At 41.9% G+C, this 26132-nt stretch overlaps 1 protein-coding gene and 1 non-coding gene across 3 annotated transcripts in view; one reads left to right on the plus strand and one right to left on the minus strand.

Moving 5' to 3' along the window:
- CPEB1 (cytoplasmic polyadenylation element binding protein 1) overlaps positions 1-26132 on the minus strand; it is a 2007200-nt gene that overhangs the window by 936097 nt on the left and 1044971 nt on the right. The window lies entirely within an intron of this gene.
- TRNAV-AAC lies at positions 11474-11546 on the plus strand. Its single transcript has one exon. It is a non-coding gene; the product is annotated as a tRNA-Val (tRNA).

Genomic DNA, 26132 nt, shown 5'->3' on the forward strand with positions numbered 1-26132 from the left:
GCCCCCTCTGTTTTAACATTACATGAGTATAAATCAATTTCATGTGACGATAAAAACCAAACCAAACCACAGAATCTACATGTAATGTTTTAAATTAAGCTAAATGATGATATGTATATATGATCATTCCTGAGGCTATTCTCAAAGGAAACATTTTTAATGTATACACATCAAGAAGCTATTTGCATTTTCAATTGCTATAAATTAATACAGTGCTTTCATATTCTTTTAATGTTTTACATAAAACACCCATTGCATAAGGGCAAAAACACTCTGAGGTATGAGATGTGACCTAATAAGAACATGCCCAGGTACATCTATGCTTGTAACACACCTAGGTGTGAGCTTATCAGGATACATCCCATACCTCACTGTGCATTAATGACCGCTTAAATGTATGCATTTCTTTCCTATATAAATATTTAATATACAGCTTGCTAGCTATAATTGTTTATAAATAAAATAGCATTATATTGTAAGAATTAGACAAAATTACACTGTAATTCACTATTGTATTGCTAGGTTATAATGGAATCCAGGTAGGTTTCTGTTAATTAGCTTATTGTTTGTGCATTTGGTCTCTGTACATATGTAACTGCCTGAAGATCATATTTATTTCTGTTTTATCACTTATCTTATTATTCCAGCTTTACTTTGGATGAATCAAACAGAATAAAAAGCAAGGTCCAACCAAACACAATAATAAAGGGTACTCGTATCTTTTAAAATTCAGTTTTTAATAGCAACTCTCACAGGTAAAAAATAAAAAAGAACCTTGGAGGGTCCACAATAAAGTTTAAGAACAGCTGTTTCTTCCAGTTATTTATTGAAAGTTTTCACTCCACAGTATAAAACAGTACAGCACATAAGCACATTAACGCTCTATAGAAATAGTACGTTTTCATTTTAAAACTTCCTCGGATGTGGGCTGGTTAACACACTACAGATATTTAAAAGCTTTCCAAATAAAATTAATCCAATCAAAACACATCAATTAAATTGACTAAGGCTGATTTTAAAAAAACATTGAACACAAGGTAAAGGTGATCAAAAACAGTGTAAATAGTGAATAAAAGATATGAAAAAGGTATAAAACGGTAAAAACTTCCATTAAATGTCAGTTACAAAATAACTATTGATTCATTTAGACTACTAGTGTTTTAAAATTGATGCACAATCATAATAATAATGTGAATTAAAAAGACAAGGCCATGATAAACTTGATTATAACACCATCTTGTGGTGAAATCCAGTACATGAATTAATAATAATAATTCACATTATTATTATGATTGTGCATCAATTTTAAAACACTAGTAGTCTAAATTAATCAATAGTTCTTTTGTAAATAACATTTAATGGAAGTTTTTACAGTTTTATACATTTTGCATATCTGTTATTCACTATTTACACTGTTTTTGATCACCTTAACCTTGTGTTCAATGTTTTTTTAAAATCAGCCTTAGTCAATTTAATTGATGTGTTTTGATTGGATTAATTTTGATTGGAAAGCTTTTAAATATCTGTAGTGTGTTAACCAGCCCACATCCAAAAAAGTTTTAAAACGAAAACATACTATTTCTATAGAGCGTTAATGTGCTTATGTGCTGTACTGTTTTATACTGTGGAGTGAAAGCTTTCAATAAATAACTGGAAGAAACAGCTGTTCTTAAGCTTTATTGTGGACCCTCCAAGGTTCTTTTTTATTTTTTAATGGTTTTAGTGTTTTGCAGACCTTTTTGGCTTACTTGTGGATTTATTTAGTTCAATTTTGCCATGGAAGGGGACACAAGCTTGGACAGCGAAGGAGTGAATCAACGTGACGCCATCGGCCAAATGAGGAAGCTGATTGGCCAATTGTCGCAGTTGATCGACTTGTTGATGTCTCTCAGTGCTTCATTGGTAGATGTATTTGCCAATACACAGGGAATGAAGAACCAGGAAGTGAGTAGAGGCAGAACATTAGGATGCCGAGAAGACGGTGCAATAGCTGGAACTAGTGCTTGTCTTACAAATGGTGGAAACGCGATGAATTTTCGACAAACACCAAATATCCTGAGACAATCCCAGGAGCGAGGACAATCTAGAGCTAACACTAGCCCATCTCTTCGGCTTGGGCAGGACGCGCATTTATCAGCTCAAAATATGGACTGCAATGATTTTAACCTTAAAGAATGGCTCCAGGTTAGTTTTTTGATTAATTTCAAAGAGAAAAACACTAAACCTAAGCCAGCGGCTGATTCATACAGGAACAGCTTGGCAAGTTTGAGAAACTTTTAGTTAAATATAAAACTTTGGATACTGAAAATAGCTATCTAAAGGAATGTGATAATGAGAATATTGTTCCCAAGGGGCTCAGGGTATGCAAATATCCAAACAATGTTGTCCCAGGAAGCAGTTTTCACAAGGAATTAATTGTTATTTTTAACAGGTGTGGGCTGGAAGTTTTGAAAAGCATGACTGAAGAAAACAATAGGGTAAAAAGTGATTTATTGAAAGAGATAGACATGTTAAATGATAGCATCCAGGATGACCTAATATTTGGAATTGTGGAAGAAAGAGAGAATATTATAAGATTAGGAAAAGTATTGATGACCAATGTGGTGAACTAGTGCAAAGGAAAATCAAAAAACTTGAAAGGGATTTAATAGAGTACAAGAACAACACTAGTTACCCTATGCCCAGACTAGGCCTAGATTTTAGGTGAGTGAACAGGCAAGTTGTAGGGAAGATGAAATACATAATGAACACCCAAGGGTAAATGAAGAAGTAGGTAACCTAGAAGATTTTAACGATTATCCCCCTTTAAGGAGATCTGAAAGACTCCAGAATAAAGGTGATTTCCAACAAAACCGGTAGTATTCAAATTTTCGGGGGGTAACAAGAAGGGAGAGGGGGAGGTACTAACAAGCACAGGTACCACCAGCCCCAATTTGGAAAACGAAGGTATCATTCAGGACACCTCCAATCCCTTTAGGTTCACCAAGGGTGATTTTAGTATATATAATTTTAGTTCCATTAAACTGAATGATGAAAATTTTAGTTTATTATCCAGAGGTATGAAATTGATACCCCTGATTAAAGGACAGCTTACAAATATTTTATTAGATTTTAAGGTATTTTTAAGGAAGATTAATTTTCCACTTCTTTTCAACAGTGATATGGTTACAAGGCCCAATAATTTAGTGAAAAAGAGCACATATAATCCCCCTTTACATCCTCAAATAAAACATTTTGAGAGTCTGGTTGAAAATGAAATTATAAATAACTTTAATAAAGTTAGATTTAAAAAAAAAAACTTAGATGGACGAGAACACAAACTTTTAGTGGAACTAAGGAAAGACACAGACATACGAATAATGAAACCAGACAAAGGGGTGGGATGATTTTAATGGACACTCATGTATGAGGGGAAAATGAATGACATTCTCAGAGACCTTGACAGGTACACTGGTAGTTCTAAAAACGAAATGAATAGAGCTTATGCAAGGATAGACACAGTCCTTGAGGACTTATACACAGAAGGTCTAATTGACAATAAAATACTGAGGTATATGAAAGTGGAAAAACCAAGAATACCCACTATATTTGGGATCCCTAAAGTACACAGGAATGGGATGGATCCACCATTGAGACCAATTGTTTCAGCAGAAGGGTCAAAAACCTTACCCCTTGCAAAATATATAGACTCTAAGTTGAAAAATATATGGTTAAAATGTAATAATATTCTTAGAGATTCTTGGGATTTTTTAAGGAGTGTGAAACAAGACTTATATGCAGACAATATGTATTATCTTACGATTGATATAGTGGACCTATTTTCCTGCATTCCATTGGATGAAGGAAAGGTAATGTTAGAGGAATTAATTTTTGAGGATGGTAGTTTAACATGTAATGAGTGCATGGTGATTGTACAGTTGTTGGATTTATTGTTAAAATACAATTTCTTTTATTTTAAAGGGGAGTATTTCCACCAAATCAAGGGGGTGGCTATGGGCGCAGCTTGCACCCCAACATATGCAAATTTGATTTTAGCGAAATGGGAAGAAAAATGGGTGCTTGATTCCATATTTAGTTCAAAATGGTTTTTATACAAGAGGTTTCTGGACGATATTTGTATTTTTGGAAGGCACCAAAGGAAGAAATTGGTAACTTTATAGAGTTTTTGAGTAAAAGTATGGGTTTCTTGGAGTTTACACATAAAATAGATGATGAAAAATTAAATTACCTAGCTATAGGGATATAGAAGGAGGACAATAAATTTCATTCAAAAGTGTATAGGAAAACTACTTACTAAAATTCTTATTTGCACTATAATAGTGCTCACCCCGCACACCAGAAAATAAATTTGGTTAGGGGACAATACATTAGATCATCCAAAATTACCTCTAATAACAAAAATTTCATGGAAGAAAGGAAATTTTTTAACCAAATGTTTAAGAAAAGAAACTATCCAAGCACCTTAACTGAGAAAGTGGAGAAGGAAGAGAAGGGAAATTTCGCCCCATTTTAGGTAGTAAAGAAAGTATGGAGCAACAACTGAAAGTGGATGAGGGTTTCAACAGGGCCCTGGTTACAGAATTTAATGCAAGTTCTACCTTAGTTAAAAGTATAATAGAAAAGGAATGGGACAGGTTCACTTCCATTACAGACTAAGACAGAATAGCCAAGGAAAAGTTAAAGGTGGTTACAAGAACTCCAGTAGTTTAAAGAATTTATTGGAAATGAATGTTACGACAGGAATAGGAAGTAATAATATGAGAAGAAAAGGAACATTCAAATATAGGTATTGTGCTCAGTGTTCATATATTCTCAACAAAGAAACCATATATTTGGAATGTAGAAAAATGTTATTAGAGGGCAAAACATACAGTAACTGTGACGATACAGGGATAGTGTACTTACCAAAATGTACATGCTGTCAAGCATTCTATGCGGGAATGACGGAACACAAATTAAAAAGAAGAATTTACGAGCATTTATATGAAGTACAGAATAAAAAAGAAACAAATGCACTCTACAAGCACCAAATAGAATGCTTGGACGCAAATTATTTATTTTTTGTATTAGAGAAGGTGAAGAAGGACAAAAGGGGTGGTCTACGGGAAGAAACAATCGAATATAGAGAGCTCTGGTGGCAAGTAACTTTGCAAGCTAACAGGTGGCCAGGGCTAAATGATTGTATTTCGATAGCCCCTCTTCTTAAACTAAGAGCTCCCAAATTGTAAAGCCCTTGAATATGAGTTTTTGCATTTTTGTACTGTTGTTTTATTCTATCTACCTATTTATTTACATCTTTGTTTGCTCTACTGAATTTTTTAACAGATGAGCAATGAGTTTTTTAATGAATATTTATAAGTTAATAATTATGCATTTATTTATTATATTGGACTTCTTATTTATAATGCAAACACCTTTTTATTATCATATTAGGTTTTTTATAAGTTTTTAAACAGGTGACAAAGTAAAAGTTTTAGAATGCCTTTTCAAATTCATGTATTGGATTTCACCACAAGATGGTGTTATAATCAAGTTTATCATGGCCTTGTCTTTTTAATTCACATTATTATTATGATTGTGCATCAATTTTAAAACACTAGTAGTCTAAATGAATCAATAGTTCTTTTGTAACTAACATTTAATGGAAGTTTTTACAGTTTTATATATTTTGCATATCTTTTATTCACTATATACACTGTTTTTGATCACCTTTACCTTGTTCAATGTTTTTTTAAAATCAGCCTTAGTCAATTTAATTGATGTGTTTTGATTGGATTAATTTTGATTGGAAAGCTTTTAAGTAACTGTAGTGTGTTAACCAGCCAACAACCGAGGAAGTTTTAAAATGAAAACATACTATTTTTATAGAGCGTTAATGTGCTTATGTGCTGTACTGTTTTATACTGTAGAGTGAAAACTTTCAATAAATAACTGGAAGAAACAGCCATTCTTAAGCTTTATTGTGGACCCTCCGAGGTTCTTTTTTCTTTTTTCAATGGTTTTAGTGTTTTGCGGACCTTTTTGACTTACTTGTAGATTTATTTAACTCTCACAGGTAACAAATCTTAGTAACATGGCTCTCATGGCCTTTAAAAAGATTCTGAATATGTGGCCTGTTTTCTTTTGTTTAATTAACTTTCCATTACTGGAATGCTGATGGGCCATGTGACTGAATAGAAGCGATCTGTGACGGTGTTCTTTCGGAGTCATTTAAGCATGAAGAGCCAGTGGCTTGTTCAACCATTATGCTGACTCAGTCCTACTTAGCTTTTCTAATAATGAAAAAACACAACTTTGCTGACACTGTTTGCTAACAGCAAAGCCGAACATCAATCTTGACAATAAGTTGGTGCTTTATGATATGGCAGTACAATGAAGGAAGATACACCTTATCAGAAAATAAACCAGTTGGGAATATTTTAAAAATGTGTATGACTACTTACGTACATTTTGCCCTATTTCTTCATCTATCAGCTTTGATTACCATGTTGCATGGGTTCCTGATAGAAGTTAAAAAAAATTATATATATAAAAGGCTTGGATATCCTTTGAGGGCGGTTAATGTCATACAATAATATGAGGCTTAATCCTATTACAGAAAAAATCCCTATACAAACAAATACTTTTTAATAATTTTGTAGGATTATAGCTTTAGGCCTTAAAATGAATACCAGTGCCACAATCCTGAAAGCTTAGACTAGCTGTGGTCATAAAGATTATTACCTTTCTTCTTTATCGCACAGACTAATAGTTGCTTTTTCACAGTGATTTCTTTGCTCTTAATAAGTTGGTGCTCACTTCCTTGTTCATTCTAGAGCACATATTAAAATCAGTGGTATTAAATTCTTTGTACTGGTTCCCTTTAAAGAAGATATTTTTTTCTAGTAACTTTAGGAGTGTTATGAAATTAAAACCATACTGAATTAAATAACAAAAAACACAATGCCTTAAAGGAAGATGCAGCTTTATTCTGCTTTTTTCACTTTTTGCATTGGTATATTATTTTGTTTAATATTCTTTATACATTTCTATTCATTTATTAAAAATACAAACCAAAATTTACACATGCAAACTATTTAGTAAAAACTCCAAGAAAGACCCAGCTAAGGTAAAAGCTTCACCTTAAATCTCCTGGTGGTCAATGGGATATATGCAAATGACCACTTAAATACTTTTTTGTAAAATCTTACCATAACAGTAGATGTCCTTCTCTTCACTATTGTAGTATTCCTTACATAAGGGATCTCCTGCCAAGGATAGTTCAATGTCCAGCCAGTATACCAAAGCCTTTAGTGTTTACAGGCATTGAACATCACAAGTATGCTCCCCGGGAAAAGTGTAGGGCATAAAGGTGACGTACAGATGCACACTCACTTCAGAACTGAAAAGCCCCAGGAGGAATTGAATGTCCCTAGGGACTAAGAGAAACATATGCATCCAGAAGGAGGAAAAAGAAAAGAATCCCTGGCCAAGAGGACAAGAATAAGGTAGAGCAGAGGGGATAGAAGGGAGAGAGCGAATACTGCAACAGTGAAGAGCAGGACATCTACCGTTACAGTAAGACTTTACACAACTATATCACTTTTGCAGTATGACGTGCATAAGCAAGAGTACAAACGCTCAAGAGGAAACCTTGGAGGAGGATGGCACTGAACAGCTTTATACAAACCCATGCAGAATAGCCCTGGCAAAGCCAGCTCTTGCTCTGGAAATAATAGCCAACTTGCAATGCTTAGTGAAGGTGCGGACAGAAGTCCAAGTAGCAGCCTCAAGGATGGAACTGGCATCCAGTCCCTTGAAAAAGGCAGCAGAGGAAGAAACAGCTCTTGTAAAATGAACCTTTTCAGAGGATGAAAGACATTTACCATGAAAAGAATAACAAAAGGAAATGGCCTTAGAAATCCAGGAAGAGATGGTTTGTTTACAAATCCAAAGACCTGGGATGAAAGGAAACAAAAAGTTGCTCAGATTTGTGAATAGTCTTACCCAGATGATATAGCCGAGCTTGTTTATGCAAATCCAGCATGTGACGAACCTTCTCACTGGCAGATTGCAGAGAAGGAAAAAAGGAAGGCAAATGAATAGACTGATTAAGAGAGAGCTCATTGACCACTTTGGGTATAAAAGGATTAGTAGGATGAGACTACTTTCCCTGTGAAAAACTAAAAAGTGAGGAACAGCCATGCGAGCCTGAAGCTCAGATACTCTCTTGGCTGAAGAAAGGGACAAAAGAAGAACAGTCTTCCAAGTGCAATGCTGCAAGGAAACAGAAGCAGCAGGCTGAAAAGGAGCCTGAGAATTTTTCAAGAACAAAACTGAAATCGCAGGAAGGCAGAATAAGCTTCCTGGGATGCCTGATATGAAGGATTCATTTAAGAAATTGTGTGATCTCAAATCTAGAGGCCACAGGAAGGAGTTAAGGGCAGACAAGCAGAAATTGCTGATAGATGAGCTTTAACTGAAGAATATGCCAACCTGGCATGCAGCAGATCACACAAATAAGAGAACCACAGGAATATGCACTGAAAAGGGATCCTGGTTATGAGAGAGGCACCAGACAGAAAATCTCTTCTATTTGGGGAAATATGATTTCCTGGTAGTGGCTTCCTGCAGGACCCAAAGCATCCTCAGAAAAGAGGTGCTTAAAATGGATCAAAACCCTACCACCCAAAAGGTCAGTTGAAAAATGGAAAAGTGAGGATGGATAAGAGACTGCTCGTCTTGTGAGAGGTCAATCCAATGAGGTAACTTGTGGTGATTGCCCCTGGCCACGTGAAAAAGGAGAAACCAATGCTGTCTGGGCCAAAAAGGAGTCAGCGGCAAGATTTATGGGGGGGGGGGTCTTGCCTGATCTTGTGCAGGACCTTTGGAAGCAGAGGAAGCTGTACAGAAATACCCCCTTCCAAGGAAATGATAGGGCATCCACCTTCCAAGCCAGATCAATTGGGACTCTGGAAAAGAAGACTGGAAATGTCCATTCATAGGGGAGGCATAAAGATCTACCTGAGGAATACCCCACCAATGGACAATGTCAAGAAAAACATCGCTGTGAAGCATCCATTCATAGGCCTGTGTGCTGGACCTGCTCAAAGAGTCTGCCACTATATTTTACTCTGAGGGAATGTAGACATCCTTAAGAGTCACTTGATACTGGACAGCTAGTTCCCACACCTGAACATCAAGCCTGCAAAAAAGCAGGACAATAGACCCCCTTTGCTTACTGACATACAACATCACTGTGGTATTGTCGGAGGAAACTTTGAGGGACCTGGAAAGAGAGGGTATAAAAGGTCTGAAGATCTAAAAGGAGAGCTCTTATCTCCTTGGTGCTGATGTGGTCTGATCTCTAATGGAAGATGCCAGTGACCACAGACCTTGAGAGAACTGAAGGAAGCTCCCCACTCCCTGTCTGAGGTGTCTGAAAAGAGCTCTTGAGTTGGGACTGGAAGTTGGAAATGAAGCCCCGGTTTGACAGAAAGCTGAAGAATTCACCACTGAAGCTCAAGCTTGACAGAGGGAAGGAAGGGAACTAGAAAAACCAGGGGATGGCAGTGCTGAAGCCACACTGGCTTGAGGTACCACTGAAGTTTTCTTATATGGAGCCTGGCCACAGCAGAATAGGAATCATGGAAGCCGTAAACCCAAAGACTCTGAGAAAGTTCCTGGCCATGTCTGAAGCCAGAGGAAGAAGAAAGTGGAAAAAGGCAATTAGAGAGCACCTTGGGGGAAGCAGGGATGCCAGCATGGGAATGGTCTGGATTCTATTGAGAAAAACATGATCCTGAGAAGGAATCAAGACTGATTTTTGAAAATGTATGGTGGACCCCAGACTTTGCAGCAGGGAAACAGTTAACTGGAGGTCCTGAAGCAGAACCTCGGGGATGAGGCCTGAATGAGCAGGTGATCCAAATAAGGAAAGATCTGAACCGCTCTCATCTTGCAAAAGGCAATGACTGGAGTGAATACCCTTGGGGCAGTAGACAGGCCAAAGAGTAAAGCAGAGAACTAAAAATGCAAAGAAGAAACAACAGAGAACTGCAAAAATTTCCTAAAAAGGGGACAGAAGGAGATGCCAAGGTAGGCAATCCTTGAGATCGAGTTATCAGAATTGCCTGGAAAAGAAGAAAGAAGAGGAAACAAAGTTTAAAGGGACAACATCCGAAAAGAAGGGACCTTTGGAAAGGTGCTGAGAACAGTCAAGAATTGGCCTCCAGGTGTCCTCCTTTTTGGGAGCCAGAAACATTCTGGCATAAAAACCCTTCTCTTCCTGGGTAGGGGGCACAACCTGAACCCTGTGCCAAAAGAGTATGAAGCACCTCTGGAAAAAAAAGGAAGCTGTTGCCAAGGAGGTCGAGGGATGCTCAAAGGGAGAAAGGCATTTCCACACCACGAAATATCCCTGGCGGATGATGGATAGAACCAGTCTTGTGTGACCCTTAACCAATTTGGAAGGGACAGGGAAAGATGAAGGGAAAAAGGAAGCAAATTGTCAGGTGGACCCTGGTTTGTCCTGAAAAGTAGGTTTCTAAGAAACAGGGGTCTCAGTAGACTTAGCAGAAAGCACACATATAAAACTTTTTTTTTACTCTTGGGTGGAGGGTGAAACCATCTGTGAACAAAAGCAGATTTGGAAGGGTAATTCCTCTGAAAGTAAGGGATAGGAGAAACAATAATATGTTTCAACTCATGCAAGTCCTTACCCTTATCCTGGAGTGATATAAAAAGTTCAGCAGCACAGCCCAAAAAAATAAGCTATGTACTAATTATAATGTTCCATCTGCATTGTTGTTCTTCATTTGTCTTCAACCTGTGGGTATAGGCACTGACATCAGTGCCAAACCAGCCATATCCAAGCTATGGCGTTGAAACTGAGCTCCTCCCCTACCCATAATGCCCCTCTCCTCCATCCCATCAGATCGAGTTTGCCAACAAAAGGTACCTGACCTGGACCTATAAGCAACAGAGTGACTGACAACCACACTTAAAAGAGAAGGCATACAGGGAGAGCAAAAGGCCTCCTCTTCCAGGCCAAGCACTCATGAAAAGGGGAAAGGAGGGAGGGAAGATTTAAGAACAATGCAGATGGAACATTATGGTGTGTACACAACTTATTTATTTGACATTGTCTTCATTTGATCTTCAACTTGTGGGACAAAGTCCCCAACTACTTAAGCCTTGGGTGGCCCTAAGGAAGGATGCTCTGGAGCTCAGCTGAACCAAAGAAAGCTCTGCTCCTAGATGAAATATCCAATTTGCAATGGGATATGAAGGTGTAGGACCTAGCCCATGTAGCTGCAGCACAAATCTCATCCACTGGTACCCTGGAGAAGAAAGCTGAGGAGGTAGATACAGCCCTAGTAGAATGTGCCTTCACTGCAAAAGTAAGAAGAACACCATGCTTCTGATAAATAAAGGTAATACATTTGGCAATCCAGTTGGCAATGGTTATCTTGGAAACAGGCAATCCCAATCAGGTTCTGTAGTGTAGTGGTTATCACGTCTGCTTAACACGCAGAAGGTCCTGGGTTCGATCCCCAGTGGAACCATTAGGAGGGTTGGGAGGGTAGCCTAATGATTAAGGTGTTTGCCTTACAAACACAAGGTACAGGGTTTGAGTCTCACAAGGGATAACTCGCTAGGCTTAAAATAGCTCGCAAGGGCAGTTAGCTTAGTACTAAACTATGAACTATGAACTAAACTATAATCTAGACTTCGAGTAAGATACAAATAACTGATTGGACTTCCTGAAAGATTTGGTTCAATCAAAATAGAAATGAAGCTGTTGAACATCAAGCATGTGTAATAGGTAATCTCCTTTATTTTGAAACTCTGGAAAGAATACAGGAAGATGAATAACCTGATTAATATTCTTCTCTGAAGTGACCTTGGGCATAAAAGGAAGGATTTGGCTTAAGCAAAACCCTGTCTTTGTGAAAAATTAGGTACGTTGGTTGAATACAAAGGGCATGTATCTCAGAGACCCGCTTTGATGAAGTTAGAGTTACCAATAAACCCATTTTCCAGGACAGAAACTGAATATCCACCTTTGCAGATGGCTCAAAGGGAGACGACACCAGTGCCTGAAGTACAAAAGTTAGGTCCCAAGGAGGAAACAGATCCTTAATGGGAGGCCATAACAGAAACATTTCTTTCAAAAAGGCCTTGCGCAATCTAGAAGTGGCCAAAGAAGAATGCTTTAGCCCGACATGATAATGGGATATGACACCTAGTTGGACTTTCACTGTAGAGGAACTATCTCCTTGGTTGAAAATACAAGCCAAAAGTCTAAAACTGAAGGAATAGATGCAGTAAAGGGATCCACTGAATTGTGGGAAGGCCATATGGAAAACCTCTTCCATTTACTAGCATAGATCTTCTTAGGGGATGACTTGTGAGTGGAAAGCAATATATGCTTCACAGGGGGTGATAGCCCAGGAACTCTAGCCATCACTGGAACTGCAGAAGCAAAGCTGTGAGCTTCAGGCTGTCTAGATCCGAATGAAAGCTGCCCTCTGGATTGGAAATCAGATCTGGACATCGATCCAGAATCAAAGGATAACTGACACTGACACCAAAGAAGGGGAAACCAAACCTGATGAGGCCAGAAGGGGACAATGAGGATCACGCAGCACCATGACCTCTGGGCCTTCTGAAGAAATTTTGCCATAAGAGGAAGGGGAGGATACACATAGAGCAGACCAGAGGGGTCAAGCATGAACTAGAGTGTCTCTGGGAGTCCCTCCTTTGGGAGGAATCAGGGTGAAGAAGTTGCTGCACTTGGCATTGGAAGGTGAGGTAAAAAGATCACAGCTCAGGTGACCCCATTTCTGGAAGATCATATCCACCACTGACTTTCAGAGACCACTTGTGAGGAGACAGAATGATCCTGCTGAGTTTTTCCGCTAGGATGTTGGACCTCCCCGGAATGTGCATTGCAACAAGAAAGCAGCCTGAGGAGATTGGCCATTCCCACAATCTCATGGCCTCTTGACAAAGGGAGTAAGGTTTGGTTCCTCCCTATTTGTTGATATACCAGACCACTGCCATCTTGTCTGTATCACACATGTTCCTTGGGGGGGATACAGTACCTGCAACACCAGAAGCACTGCCCTCTTCTCCAGAACATTGATGTGAAGATTGGTCTCTAACTCTGACCACATCCCTTGAACAGTCCATCCCCTATGATGCCCCCCACCCAAGCTGGGAGGCGCCCATGGTGACCCGTGGCCATGGAGAGGGAGCCACGAAAGATTGACTCTCTGCTAGATTCTGAATGCTTAACCACCACATGAGAAAGGACTGGCGGGTTCTGGATAGCTGAATGAGATATGACAGGGGCTGATCCAGAAGTGACCACTGGACTGATAGGGTCCACTGAAGAACCAGCATGTGTAGCCTTGCTAAGGGTAAAATGACGATGGTTGTTGACATAGATCCCAGAACTTGAAGGATTTGGGCTGCTGATGGTTGAGGTGTCTCCAGAAGAATGCTCACCTGGCCCTGAAAAAATCCTGTCCATGCTAAGAAAAACCTTGCATAGAGAGGTATTCAACAGCGCTCCAATGAATTCCAGGGAACGGAGAGACTCCACTTTTGATTTGGGAAAACATCGTGATGCTCAAGGTCGAGGCTAACTGAAGGAACTGCTCCCTGATCTGAAGAAGCTGATGCTTGGTGGGTGCAGCCAGAAGCCAGTCTTCCAGGTAAGGGAAAACCTGTATCCCCTGCAGCCGTTGATACGCTGCTAGCACTGCTACCAGTTTGGTGAACACCCTGGGGGCTGTGGTGTGGCCAAAGGGAAGCACCCTGAACTGATGATGCCTGGCTCCTAATTGGAAACATAGGAATCTCCTGTGATGCTTATACAGCTTTATGTGGTAGTATGCATCCTGGAAGTCAATAGAGCACATCCAGAAGTCCTTCTGAAGGTATGGAAGAATGGACTGAATTGTAACCATCTGGAACTTGGTTTTGGCAACAAACCTGTTCAGTCGGGTGAGATCCAATATTGGTCTGTGTTCCCCTGTCTTTTTAGACACCAAAAAGAACCTTGAATATATGTCTGATCTGGATAGTTCTGGGGGGACAGGCTGGATGACTCGCTTGTTGAGCAGCTTGGAAATTTCCAGTTCGGCTGCCCCCCTATCAGTGGGTGGAACATCTGGGAGAGTCTTTTAGGCCTTTGGAGGATGAAGAAAGGGAATCAGATACTCCCTGAATATTACCCTTAGCACCCATCAATCTGATGTGATAGCTTCCCAGGCTGATGAATGCAGAGAAAAGCGACCCCTGACTGCCTCCTGGGTAGGACATCCGGACAAAACTTCAGGATCCCTAGAAAGGTCTGTCCAGGTGGGAGTCCCAAGACCCTTGTTCTCCTGAAGCCCTCCTGCCCCTAGGGCAGTGTCTAAAAGAATCATTCCCTGATCTGCCTCTAGGGGAAGAGTCAGCAGGTGTGTCCTGATGGAAAGCCCTGAATTTTCGGAACCACAGCCTCTTACTGCTTCTCTGATACCTGAAGTAGGAATGTTGAGGAGTAGAAAAGCAGATTCCGATGGCAGGCAGGATCTTACCATCCTTCTTGCCCTGGGCTAAAGTCTCCTTCATGGATGGACCGAACAGGGAAGATCCATCAAAGGGGGCATTTGTGAAGGACGCCTGGAAGGACTCAGAGAAATCACAAATCCACATCTAGGCGTGACACCTCATAGTGATGCCTGAACCAGCTTCCCTAGAAGCACCTTCAGAAGCATAGGAAAGGAGCCTTATAGAGGTGTTAGAAATAGTTCTGAGATGAGCCAGTCTAGAGGAAAAGATCTTCTCCTCTGCTGACATGAACTCTTGAATAGACAGACAATTCCTCGATGAGCAATCTCTGCAGTCTAGTAACATGCGCCAAGTAATTCAGCATCCTCAGACAGAAGGTCGCTGATGTATAAACACACTTCCCCAGTCTGTCTATCACTCTGGACTCCCTGTCAGGAGGATGGACATAGGAACTCTCCTGGGCAAGCTCTTTTTCATGTCAGCTGCAACCACCAAAGCATCAACAGGGACTGTCTTCTGCCAAAAAGTCTTGACCGGCGGGGGGCTAAGTATTTTGTCAGGGAGCTTGGGGACTGGCTCTATCACGTCCAGTTCCTTCCATGCCCTGCAGGTGATAAGGTCTACTAAAGGGTCCACAGGGGGCATCACCCAGCAAGTAGATGGGCCTGTGCCAAATGCCTCCAGGTACACTGACTTGTCAGGATTGGGCTTTAGGGCAGACCATCCACCCTTCTGATGCAGAATTTCCATGATGTCCCCAAAGGAGACATCATCGGGTGGCATTTGGAGGAGACCTCACTTTCTTCCCAGTCAGTGACATCCATGACAGACTCAGGGGTGGTGTCAATCTGCCTCCTTTTTTCAAACATGCTTCTGGTGGACCTCCTCGGGGGGAGACTCTGGGGAAGAACTGGAAGCCTGGGGCTCCACAGGGAGAAAACCCTGGAGGGTAGGGGCAGGCTGTCTTTGAAGCGTAGGGCTGGAGATGTCAGGTCCAAAGTCCAGCTGGAGCAGAAAAAGATCCGAAGAGGAAGGCATCAAGGATCTCAACATCAAAGTCAAGAGGATCCTCTCCACCACTTGCAACTCCAATAGAGAACAGGAGATCAGCACTGCACATGTCTGCACTGAAACGCTCAATGCCAGCAGAGCCAAAGCTCCCAAACACATAGGCACCAACAGAGGGTCGGTGCTGAGCTGCTCAGTGCTGAAACCCTTGATGCTGATGCCAAACCCTTGGAACCAGCTCTGAGTGAGCTACGACTCCAAGAACCCTCCAGCACCAAAGAAAACCGTGCAGAGGAACCCAAAGCCATAGTCGGTGTTGAAGAAACCAATAACATCAATGCCGGAAACTCCAGCAACTGCAAGGCCTGAAGGCCCAGGGCTTGAGAAAGGAGGACCCCCTGAAAAGGGCAAAGGAAGGACTCCTTGCTCCCATTAAGAAGGGGGCGGGAAGGACTCCCAGCTGGATCTGAACCCACAACAACTGCCTCATTAACCAATCCACTTCTCACTCTGAGATACTATGGGAGGACCTGGCAGAGGAATCCACAGAAGGAAGCCTGGAGTGGTGCCTGGGCAAGGCTGATTCTGGGGGCTCGGGCAAGAACCTAGGCTGAGGGGAAGATAACCTAGGCCTGATCTTGGGAGAAGGTTCACCAGCAGCAGGGGAAGATTCAGTCAGTCTTCGCTTCTCTGGGAGCTTTTTGTTGCTTTTGGATTTGTCTCTCACTCTCATAGGTGTGTACTAGGCTAATGGCCCTGGAGCCTTTGCAAGCCTAGCCCTTAGAAGTGCACTGGCATCATGCCACCCAATGTTGGCTCCCAGTACCTCTATCAAGTAGAGCCACTGGAGTGATTCCCAGGGTGAACTTTCTATTTCCCATCCACTCATCAAGATTTCTCTTGAAGAGGGCCAGTGAGGTGCTCTGCTTGACATGTATGGGAAGTCTATTCCACAGCATGGGCAGTCTCTGCATTAAGAACCTGTCCCTCCAGCATGTTCTGTTGATTATGGTAATGAGGTTGAGGTCTCTGGACCGTGTGGTGCGGAGGGATTGGGATTTCTTTAGATGTAGCATTTCTAACAGAGCTGGGTCAGACAGGGCTTTTTAAGTCAAGCAGAGATCGCTTCTTAGTACACAATATGAGACAGAGAATAGCTGGAGTTTTTTGAGTCTGTCCATGTAGGACATGTGTTTAAGTCCTAGGATCCTCTTTGTGAGGTACTTCTGTGGCCTATCCAGCTGGTGCATGTGTCTAGTGAGGTACATGCCAAATGGGGCATTATACTCAATTATTGGCCTAATGAAAGAAGAGCAGAGAGAGATGATGACCTCTTTCTTCCTGGATGCAAAACCCTTGGTAATGAGATGTGCCACATAGATGGACTTTCTGACTATAGTGGCAATGTGGTGGTCACAGGAGAGGCTGCTGTCAACTTGTGCCCCCAGTTATCTTATAATGCCTTCAGTGTTCAGTGGGCTCCCATTGATGTGGTAATTAGTGGGAACTGACTTTTTCCCAAAAGGGATGATGACGCATTTTTTGTCATTAAGCTTAAGACCATGGTTTTGACACCGGTCAATGGTCTCAATGAGGGCTTGCTGCAGGATGTCTACATTACCTGGAGAGTTAATAATGGCTTCAAGCTTGCAGTCATCTGCAAATTTAGTCAGCCAGAGTCCTTCTGTGTTGGCCTGGACTTCTGAGAAGTAGATGCTAAAAGGAGAGGACCAATCTCTGTGGGACTTCACTCTTGACTGGTCGGCAGTCTGACTTGGAGTCCGCTACTTTCACACTGTGGGTTCTGTGAGCCAATTTGCAACAAATCTAGTGATATAGGGATTGATGCCTAGTTTGGCGAGTTTATCAATAATTTCAAAGTGGGGAATGGTATCAAAAGGCCTTGGTCAGATCAAGGTAGGCTGTATGAACTGCCTTGCCCTCATCCACAGGTCTGGTGACTGACTCAAAGAAGTCAACCAGGATGACCAGGCATGATCTACCTTTCACAAAACCAAATTGCGTGGGATCCAGAGTTCGGAGATTCCTTATATCCTTGTTAATTAGGTCCGTAATGATGCACTCCATAGCCTTACATATCAGACTTATCAGGCTAATGGGGCAATAATTCCCAGGGTCTGTAGTCCCTCCCCGTTTATGGAGAGGGATGATTGTAGCAGTGCGCAATTTGGTAGGGACAAAGCCTGAGGTGAGGTGTGGTGCCAGTTCACTTTGTAGTTCATGTAGAACACAGCCAGGGATATTGTTGGGTCCCATGGAAGCTGTATTCTTGGCCATGGAGAATGCAGCTTTAACCTGTGCTGCAGTAATGCTGGGTGCCTGGCATTCATCCAGTATTGTGATTGGTCCTTTAGGGGGTGGAGAGAGGTGTTAAGTTGGCACTGAATCTGTCAGCCAGTATGTTGGCAATATCTGTTGGCTCAGTATAGGATGTACCATTGTGCAGTAACTCAGAGCAAACCTGGGTATTGCCATGGAGATTCTTGATATAACTATAGAAAGCTTTGTGGTTGTTTTTAGTGTCTGCTGCAATTCTGCCTTCACAGCTGGCTTTAGAGGTTTTGATGAGGGATCTCAACTTTTTGTTGAGGCTAATAAGGGAGTTTTTCCAGTCTTGGGAATTTACCTTTTTCTGCAACAGTTTATTCCTTCTGTTGTAGAGTTTATTACTGGTAGGGAACCACCAAATTGTCTTCCTTTTTTAGAGAACATCTTGGTTCTGTTGGGTATAGCTAGTCCCATGCATTTATGTAAGTGTTCATACAGTGCACATTGGTGTATGATTTGGCAGTCATGCATCTATTTTCCATTGACATTGGTGCTGTTAAGTTAGCCACCTCTGTTTTTAGGAGCCCAAAGTCAGCTTTGGAGAAGTTTTTCATGGTGGTTACCTTTATGGGGGTGTGGGTGAGATGTGGATTTCCATGGTGATTAGTTTGTGGTTGGATCTAACCAGGGAGGAATTAACTACTGGTGTAGAGCAATGGTTGCCCTTGTTAGTAATAACCAGATCAAGGATGTTGGTTCCTCTAGTGGGGGTAAGAATGAGCTGGTCCAGGGCACTGGAATTGATGAAGTCCAGGAAGCGTTGGGCAAGTGTATCGGTGCATGAGTAGTTTTCCCAGTTGATGGAGGGATAGTTGAAGTCACCCAGTATGAGAGTCTTGGGTTGGACCATAATAGTTTCCAGGGTGCTTAGGAATGTGGAGTGAGTGTCTTGGGACATGGTTGGGGACCTATAGCAGGCTATGACCTGAATCACCATCTTACCTCTGACTTCTTGTCCACATCCCTGCTTTTGCTCTCAGGTGACTTACCAGGAGGTTGATCCCTGCACCCACACTAGAAGAACTGGGTAACAAACCCTTTAATATTAACTTGTTTCTCCTGTCCGTGAGGAAAAACCTGCACAAATAGAACACCCGGTGTCTAGGTGAGGAACATCTAAACACACTACACACAATGAATGAACATCTGAGAGTGGGAGTTTATGCCCACACCCAGTACATTTCTTAAATCCCGCACCCTTCTCAGACTTGTCAGCCATGATAGAAAGACAAGAAAGGGGAACCTACTGAAGAGAACTACAATAGAAAAAGCTCTATGCAAAATGTGAAGGGTAGGGGAAAGTTTAGAAGGCTATAGGAAAACTTTAAACATTACCTGAGTACCAAAAAATTCCCAACACTAGATGCAAAAACTCATAACATGATGGAGCTCAGACGACTTGCTTGTAGCTGGAATAGCTGGAAACAAGATCTGAGGGGATGGAGGAGAGAGGGAGTGGGACATTATGGGTAGGAGAGGAGCTCAGTTTTGGGCACCGTAGCTTGGATATGGTCAGCTCAGTCCTGATGTCAGTGCCTATACCCACAGGATGAAGATCAAATGAAGACAACAATGTCAGATAAAATTATCATCTACAGGAGCACCCAATAATTTGGCCTTAATGTCAACAGACAAAGCTTGAAGACAAAGCCAAGAGTAATGCCTCAGAACAGAACCAAATGCAGCAGCCCTAGAAGCAGCATCAACTGCATCATAACTGCACTAAATGGAGTGGCAACTGCCTTCAGAAGTAGAACTAAACAAGGAAAGGGCCAAAACCTTCCCTTCAGAGTCAGGAAGGTCGGAAACTACTTGAGAAACCTGAGAAAGAAGGGCTAAAACATACCTAGTCATATCAGTCTGGTAATTAATAGCCCTAAAAGCCAGGGTGGCAGCAGTACCAACCTTTTTGCCCAGCTGTTCCATGCCCCTAGTATCTTTGTCTAAAGGAAGCAGCTTAGAGGGTTTGTTAGAGGAGACAGATACCCACAGTAGGATCAGCAAAAGACATTTATACAGAAATTTACAATCATCAGGTACATTGTAAAATCTGTCAGGTTTCTTGTGAGGTGGAGGCTGAGAATCAGGAGTTACCAAAGCTGCTGAAAATGTATATAGGAGGGCAGCCAGAATAGGATGAACAGTAGGTTTAGGAGACTCCATTTGTTAAGGACTCTTCCTCAGAATCATCAGGAGACTCTTGCACCCAGTCATCAGAAGACTCTTGCACCCTAGGTCACTTGAAAAGAGTAGAAGATATGGGAGTGGCAGGTACAGAGACCCCTTAAGGAGGTTTTAAAGCCATTCAAGCATTAAACAACCCCAGAGTAAAATCCTGCAATTCACATTGGGGATCTCTAACTTCAGTGGAAGTATGCCTTTTTTTTTTTTTTGTAGGATGCTAGCATGAAAAACCCTAGAGGGATGGATCCTTGTCAGCACTGTACCAGCATAATAGGAATCTCCTCCTGAACTAAAATCTGTGGAATTACTCAGTCCCTAAGATATAATCAATCAAGGTTCCCCCTCAATGTCTGAAGCAGACATTTGAAAAGCTTCCAAGACAGTGCGAGAAGTTGGATGCGGATGCACGGCACATCCGACATAGTCATGGCAAAGGAATCTGAAACAGCAATTAAACTATCATCTGTGCTTTCGCCAGCCTCAACAAATATGTCTGGGGAAAGAAGGACATCAGCCAAATCCGACCAGAGTTTTCTGACCTTTTTCTTGGCCAGTGGCTGGCCCTCAGAATGGGAAGACTCTGCCACAGCATTTTGTGCTGACAACTTTAGCCATTGGTTTTCCAGGTAAATAGACAAAGAGGAGGGGTGATTATGTACCATGTTAGGGATAAACACTTGACAGATAGAACACTGCATATGGTTGTGAGAAGCACCCAAACAGAAGAGACACTATTTGTGATGATCTTTATGGGAAATCTTCCTCCCACACTGACATTTTCCCTTTCTGGATGACATGTAAAACTACCATAAAATAAAAGAGAAGATAAGAAAGAATGCCAATGGGGCACTTATCTGAAAATGTCTTGGTAACAAACACCGAAGAGCATTCAGCCCAATGTTCAGCGATGGCATTCGAACAAGAAGTTCAGAGGTGTGTGCATCTGTATGTCACCTTTATGCCCTACTCCTTGTGCATGGAGAATACATGCGATGTATGATGCCTATAAACACTGAAGTCTTTGGTATACTAGTCAGATGGTGGGTATCCTTGGCGGGTGATCCCTTAAGTAAGAAATACTACAACTATGATATAGGACATCATACCATACCTCTCAACCTCTAAGCACAAGAAATCTGGATAAAGTGAAAAAATAGTGGGATGACAAAAGCTCAAAATCAGGGACAGATTTTAAATATTGCTTTTATAAACATAGAAAGTTGCTAAAAATAACAGGTTTGCATTTGCATGCACTTTCTGAAGGATATGAAGTCTAAAACTCACATGTATGCCATTATTTAGTGACTACATTCATCGGTGATTTGCGAGGAAACCACAAATTTTAAATAAATAAGGCCAAAAAAAATGGACAGTCGAAAGGAATGGAGAATACTACTGTTTTGGCTACATGACTTCGGAATGCCTGTGACGTTCACTTTTTACGCCTTTTCTGCTGCATTTGAGCCAATAAAATAAATATAGTGGGTGTTGGCTTTCTTGGCCTGAATGCACCAGTAAAACCTAAAAGGGTTGCTTCCGTTCACTGTGCTCTTCTGTTTTTACACTAGCTCTGTGTGTTAGAAGCTTACCTGATGGTTTATTTGTGGATTTTTGCTTCATGCACATTCATTTTTCTCTCTGCTTCTACTGTTCTCCATAACTTAATCTTAACAGTTATATTCTTCTGGTTATCTTGAGAAGAGGATTGGCCTTTATTCCAAACTACATTTCCACAATTTCTTTTTTTTTAAAAAAGATTCTATTTTCTGAGGTCTGTAGCATGCTCTTTAAATGTACACTTTATCTGGATTTTTGTGAGAGCTCACACAAATGCTGAGAGACTTATCATCAGAGTTTAATTCCTCTTATGACTCCCTACAAGATACAAAAAATGCCTTTACAGAGGTCTTTGGAACTAGAAAGAAAAAACTTGTCCTTTTCAAAGCCATTCTTGGTGGGAAGTTCAGATTTAAATTTGAAGACTAGTAGCCACTTCAGTGGTGGAGAGGGCTAAAAGGCTCTGACTATGGCTCTGTTAACCTGGTCTCGATAAGCAGCCTTGTCAACTAATGGAGCCAAGTGGAGGGGATGGGTGTTAACATCTCTGGTGGGAGAGCGGTCTTGTGGGCTTCTCTGGCATTGACCCCTGGAGAAGACTGGAGATGTCACTAACAGTGGCATGTCCAAAGGAGAAATAGGGTGGGGACATGGTTCAGCTGCCACTGAGGTAGGGCAAATCAGCACGTTCCTATTGCACACATGGACTTGGACTTTACCATAGGTACCACAAGGGAGAAGGAATCAATGGGTTAGGTAATAAAAGAACCCCCACCAGTGGATGTTGACAGCCAGACCTTGGGGATATCTTTAGGTTCCACGCCAGTTGCAGGCCTATTGGATGACATCTGGGGGATAGGAAGTGGCTGATAGACCTGACAATGAAAGTGGGGAATTGGGTGGGGAGTCATAGGATGATGCAGAAGGGGAAAAAGCCCCCCCCAAAAAAAAAACATGAAAGATGCTAATGCATTATGGTTTATTGTACTGCATCATAATTACCTTCTTTTCAACAAGTACAATACTGATACAGTGCAAATATGGCCCACTGCTGTTTCGTCATGCCAACTGTAAATACCTGTTGAATTGATGCTGCATCACAATCAAATATCCATTTATTTATCCATGTATCTATGTGCATGTCTCTCTCTCTCTCATGCTACTCAACTTACCTATATATGTATTAGATCACATTTGTTGGTCCTGTCATGTGGCCCACATTGTGGCTGAAAAGGGTCTTGGACTACTCCACTCATCTGGTTAACAAACGAATAAATGAATGACTCTAGGGACAGACTGATATCTTGGCCTAGTCTGGATACATCCTGAGGAGCCTAGAAAAAAATCCAGTCTAGAAATTACTCTACTCACAAAAGAATGTCACATATTACCTTTCATAAATCTAATGACACACACTGCTTTTGTAATTACTCTGTTTCTCAGCTTCCTCCTGCTGCTGTGTAAATTTTCTGACGATCTCTCCAGCTTACAACTACTAATGTAGTTAAACTCTTCTATTAAAACCTTTCCATCAAGCCTTTAAAGAAGCTGTCAAGACAGGCTATATTTGGGTTAGGTATGTTAACTGCTTTTTCAGCAATTGTTTGTAATAGACATTTTCAAAAAAAAATGCCATGTTAATAAGCACACTGTGACTGTAGGAGGTACTTGCTGTATGTAATGTGAGAAAATAAAAATACACTTCTTATATGATTAACCCACTATAGAACACAAAACCAAGAGTTAATCCAGGAGCTTGGTGCAAGGATAGATCCAACAACTTTCTTATCTTCTGACATTAAAACCAAACGTGGAACATACTGAGGTACTAACACTCATTATTAAAGCTTGTACCATCTCATGGTATTTCATGAAGTGCTGTTATGTTAGGCCAATGAAAGTCTGTGGATATGGGTAAGAGATCAATCTGAATCTCTTCCTGAAAAATAATAGTTACGTACTTACTATAACTTGGCATCTGTGTTATTCGTAGTCACCATTCATCACGTATGGGTCCTAGGATCTGACATCGGATCCGAGAGGGCACACTTAGACAACAGCTTAGCTCAAGTTCCTCCCCTCCCATAATGCTCTGCTGCCCTCTAACGCCTCAGATCTTGTTTGCTGCTTCAACTGTCAGACACAGATTGCTCAGCTCCTCGGGTTTTCTGTATTTCTCAGTAAGTAGGTTCTCACTCTTAATTACTTTCTTCCTTGTTTTATTAAGTTCAGTTTTTGAGTACTCCATTAAGTCTCGGAAGTGTCTTTTTCGCCTCCCTTTGGCTGTTTTCATTGGTTTGACTTTTTTTGTTGCTCTTTTTATTTTGGTTGGGAAATGTGATAGTGTAGAGTTTTCTTTCTTTAGGCTACTTGCTTTCTGTTAAGTTTTTGTAAGTTTAGTGGTATTAGTGTGGTTTCTGTGTAGGACAGACTTTCTGTGCTTAGACCTCGTGCCAGGTTGTCCGACTCCTATTTCCCTTTGGCTTTGGTTGTTGTTCTCTGTTGGAGAAGCCTCTAGGCTTTAAGAGGTGCTCCTCATGTGGTCGGAAGATGCCCATTTGACTCACACGAAGTGTGTCTCTACCATTTCGGAGCCAGCCACCTGGAATTTGAATGCAGTATTTGTGCTGCATTCAACCCCAGGGCTCTGGCTGACCACCGAAATAAGCTTCTGTTAAAAGGGTTACACTTCATAATCTCGAATTACTGAAATCCAGAATTTCAGTAACCTGAGACCATGAAGCCAAAAACCAGAATGCCGAAAGTGCATAAGAGCAAATTTGAATATCTCAAATCCGCTTTTATGCATTTCCAGTACGTCACATGTAGTGTTATGGTGCCTGAGATTGCAGTTGAGTGAGTGTTTGTGTGTGTTTTTGTATGTTGTATGTGTCGGTAAGGGTAGGGAGGTGTAAGTGTGAATGTTGGATTTGTTGGTGTCTGTGTATGTGTGATGTGTATTTGTGTGCGAGAGAGTGGAGGATGGCGTGGTGTTTTTTTATTTTTTTTTTTATTTTTTAATGTTATGTGTGACCTTGGAGTTGGTATATATAAGTAGCAGGGGTGTGGGGGGGCACAGGCCCCCACATGGGGGTGCAGGGGGGCTTGCCCCCCTGCTTATATGTAGTGTAGGGTTGTGTGGTTTGTGTGCTGTGGGTGGAATGGTGTGTGTATTATGTGGTGTATGGTGTATGTATGTTCGTGATTGTGTGATTCAGGATTGTGGATTTTGGTATTGTGAATGGTTCAACTTTATAGTCTCAGGTTACTGAAATTTGGGATTTCAGTAATTCAAGATTATGAAGTGAAACCATTAAAAGGCATGGTTCAGGGGAGCCCCTTGGTCAAGCAGACCTCCACCAAGGCAGGTTCTTCTGGCCATAAAAGAAAACCTTCCACTTCTTCCTCAGGGGAGGTTTCCTCCAAGAAAGTTAGGCTGCCAGATCCCAGATCCGACTCCAACCTTAGTGGTGCCAGATCTGAGGACTTCTAGAGAGTAGACTTCCAGATCCAAGGCTTCTGGTCCCTGCCCTTCGGATCTGAGAGTATCAGCTTTGACTCTTGGATCCAAGGCCTCCGGATCGAGGCTTTTGGATCCGAGCCAGAGCAGACCTGTCATGGATCCAATCTCTTCGGATCCAAGGAGATCGAAAACTGTTTCCTCGGACCCTCATGTTTCTTCAAATCCAATACGGTTGGATCTGAGACCCATGTCAGATCCCATTCTAGGTGAGGATCTTCCTTCGGATCCTGTTGGAGGGGATCATTTGTTTACCCCTCTGTGTATGACCCATTCCCCAGACCATCAGAGAAGGCCCTCGGAATCCTGGCACGGGTCTCCAGCTAGGTACTCTGTTTCCTCCCAGTCCTCCAGGACCATCCTTCCCTCTGATATGGACAGAATGATGCTGTCCTTCTTGAGGGCTCAAATCAAACTGGGGCTTTTGGCTTTCCCAGCACACAGGATTAGGGAGCCTTCTCCTTCTCCCTGACCTCCTTCTCCTTATCCGACTTCTCAGGGTTTGGACTTAGGAGAGCTGGTGCGCAGCATGGAGGAGATGGAGGTTACCAGGACTTCTCTTGTCCCTACCTCATCAGGGTCTATGGCAACTTCTGTCCCCCTTCCCCTGTGACAAGTGGGGCCACCGATCTTGGTGGTCGCCCTGGATCCATGGGGGGGGGGGTCGGGTTCGGGTCCAGTTCTTTCGGACTGTTCTCCACCCCTTGGTGCTTTGGCTCAATAGCTCTGGACCGGCATTCTCTGGTGGGTCTGCTACTTCCTCCACTGTAGTGTTGTCATCGGGGGAGGGAGAGGGTGCTTCATCCAGTCCCTCCACATTCTGGGTGGTGGAAAGATCTCTCTCTGCTACCAGAGTAGCCTCCCCTGCTCGCCGTGCTCCATCCCAGCCCCAGAGTTTGAGCGGACCCTCTCATTCTGCTCCTGGTCAGCCCATTCAACCTAGCCTCCTGGGGGAGGTTACCCCTGT

Source organism: Protopterus annectens, chromosome 7.part0 (assembly GCF_019279795.1).
Source record: "Protopterus annectens isolate FY-2018-M chromosome 7.part0, PAN1.0, whole genome shotgun sequence".
In the NCBI taxonomy this organism is placed as follows: Eukaryota; Metazoa; Chordata; order Ceratodontiformes; family Protopteridae; genus Protopterus; species Protopterus annectens.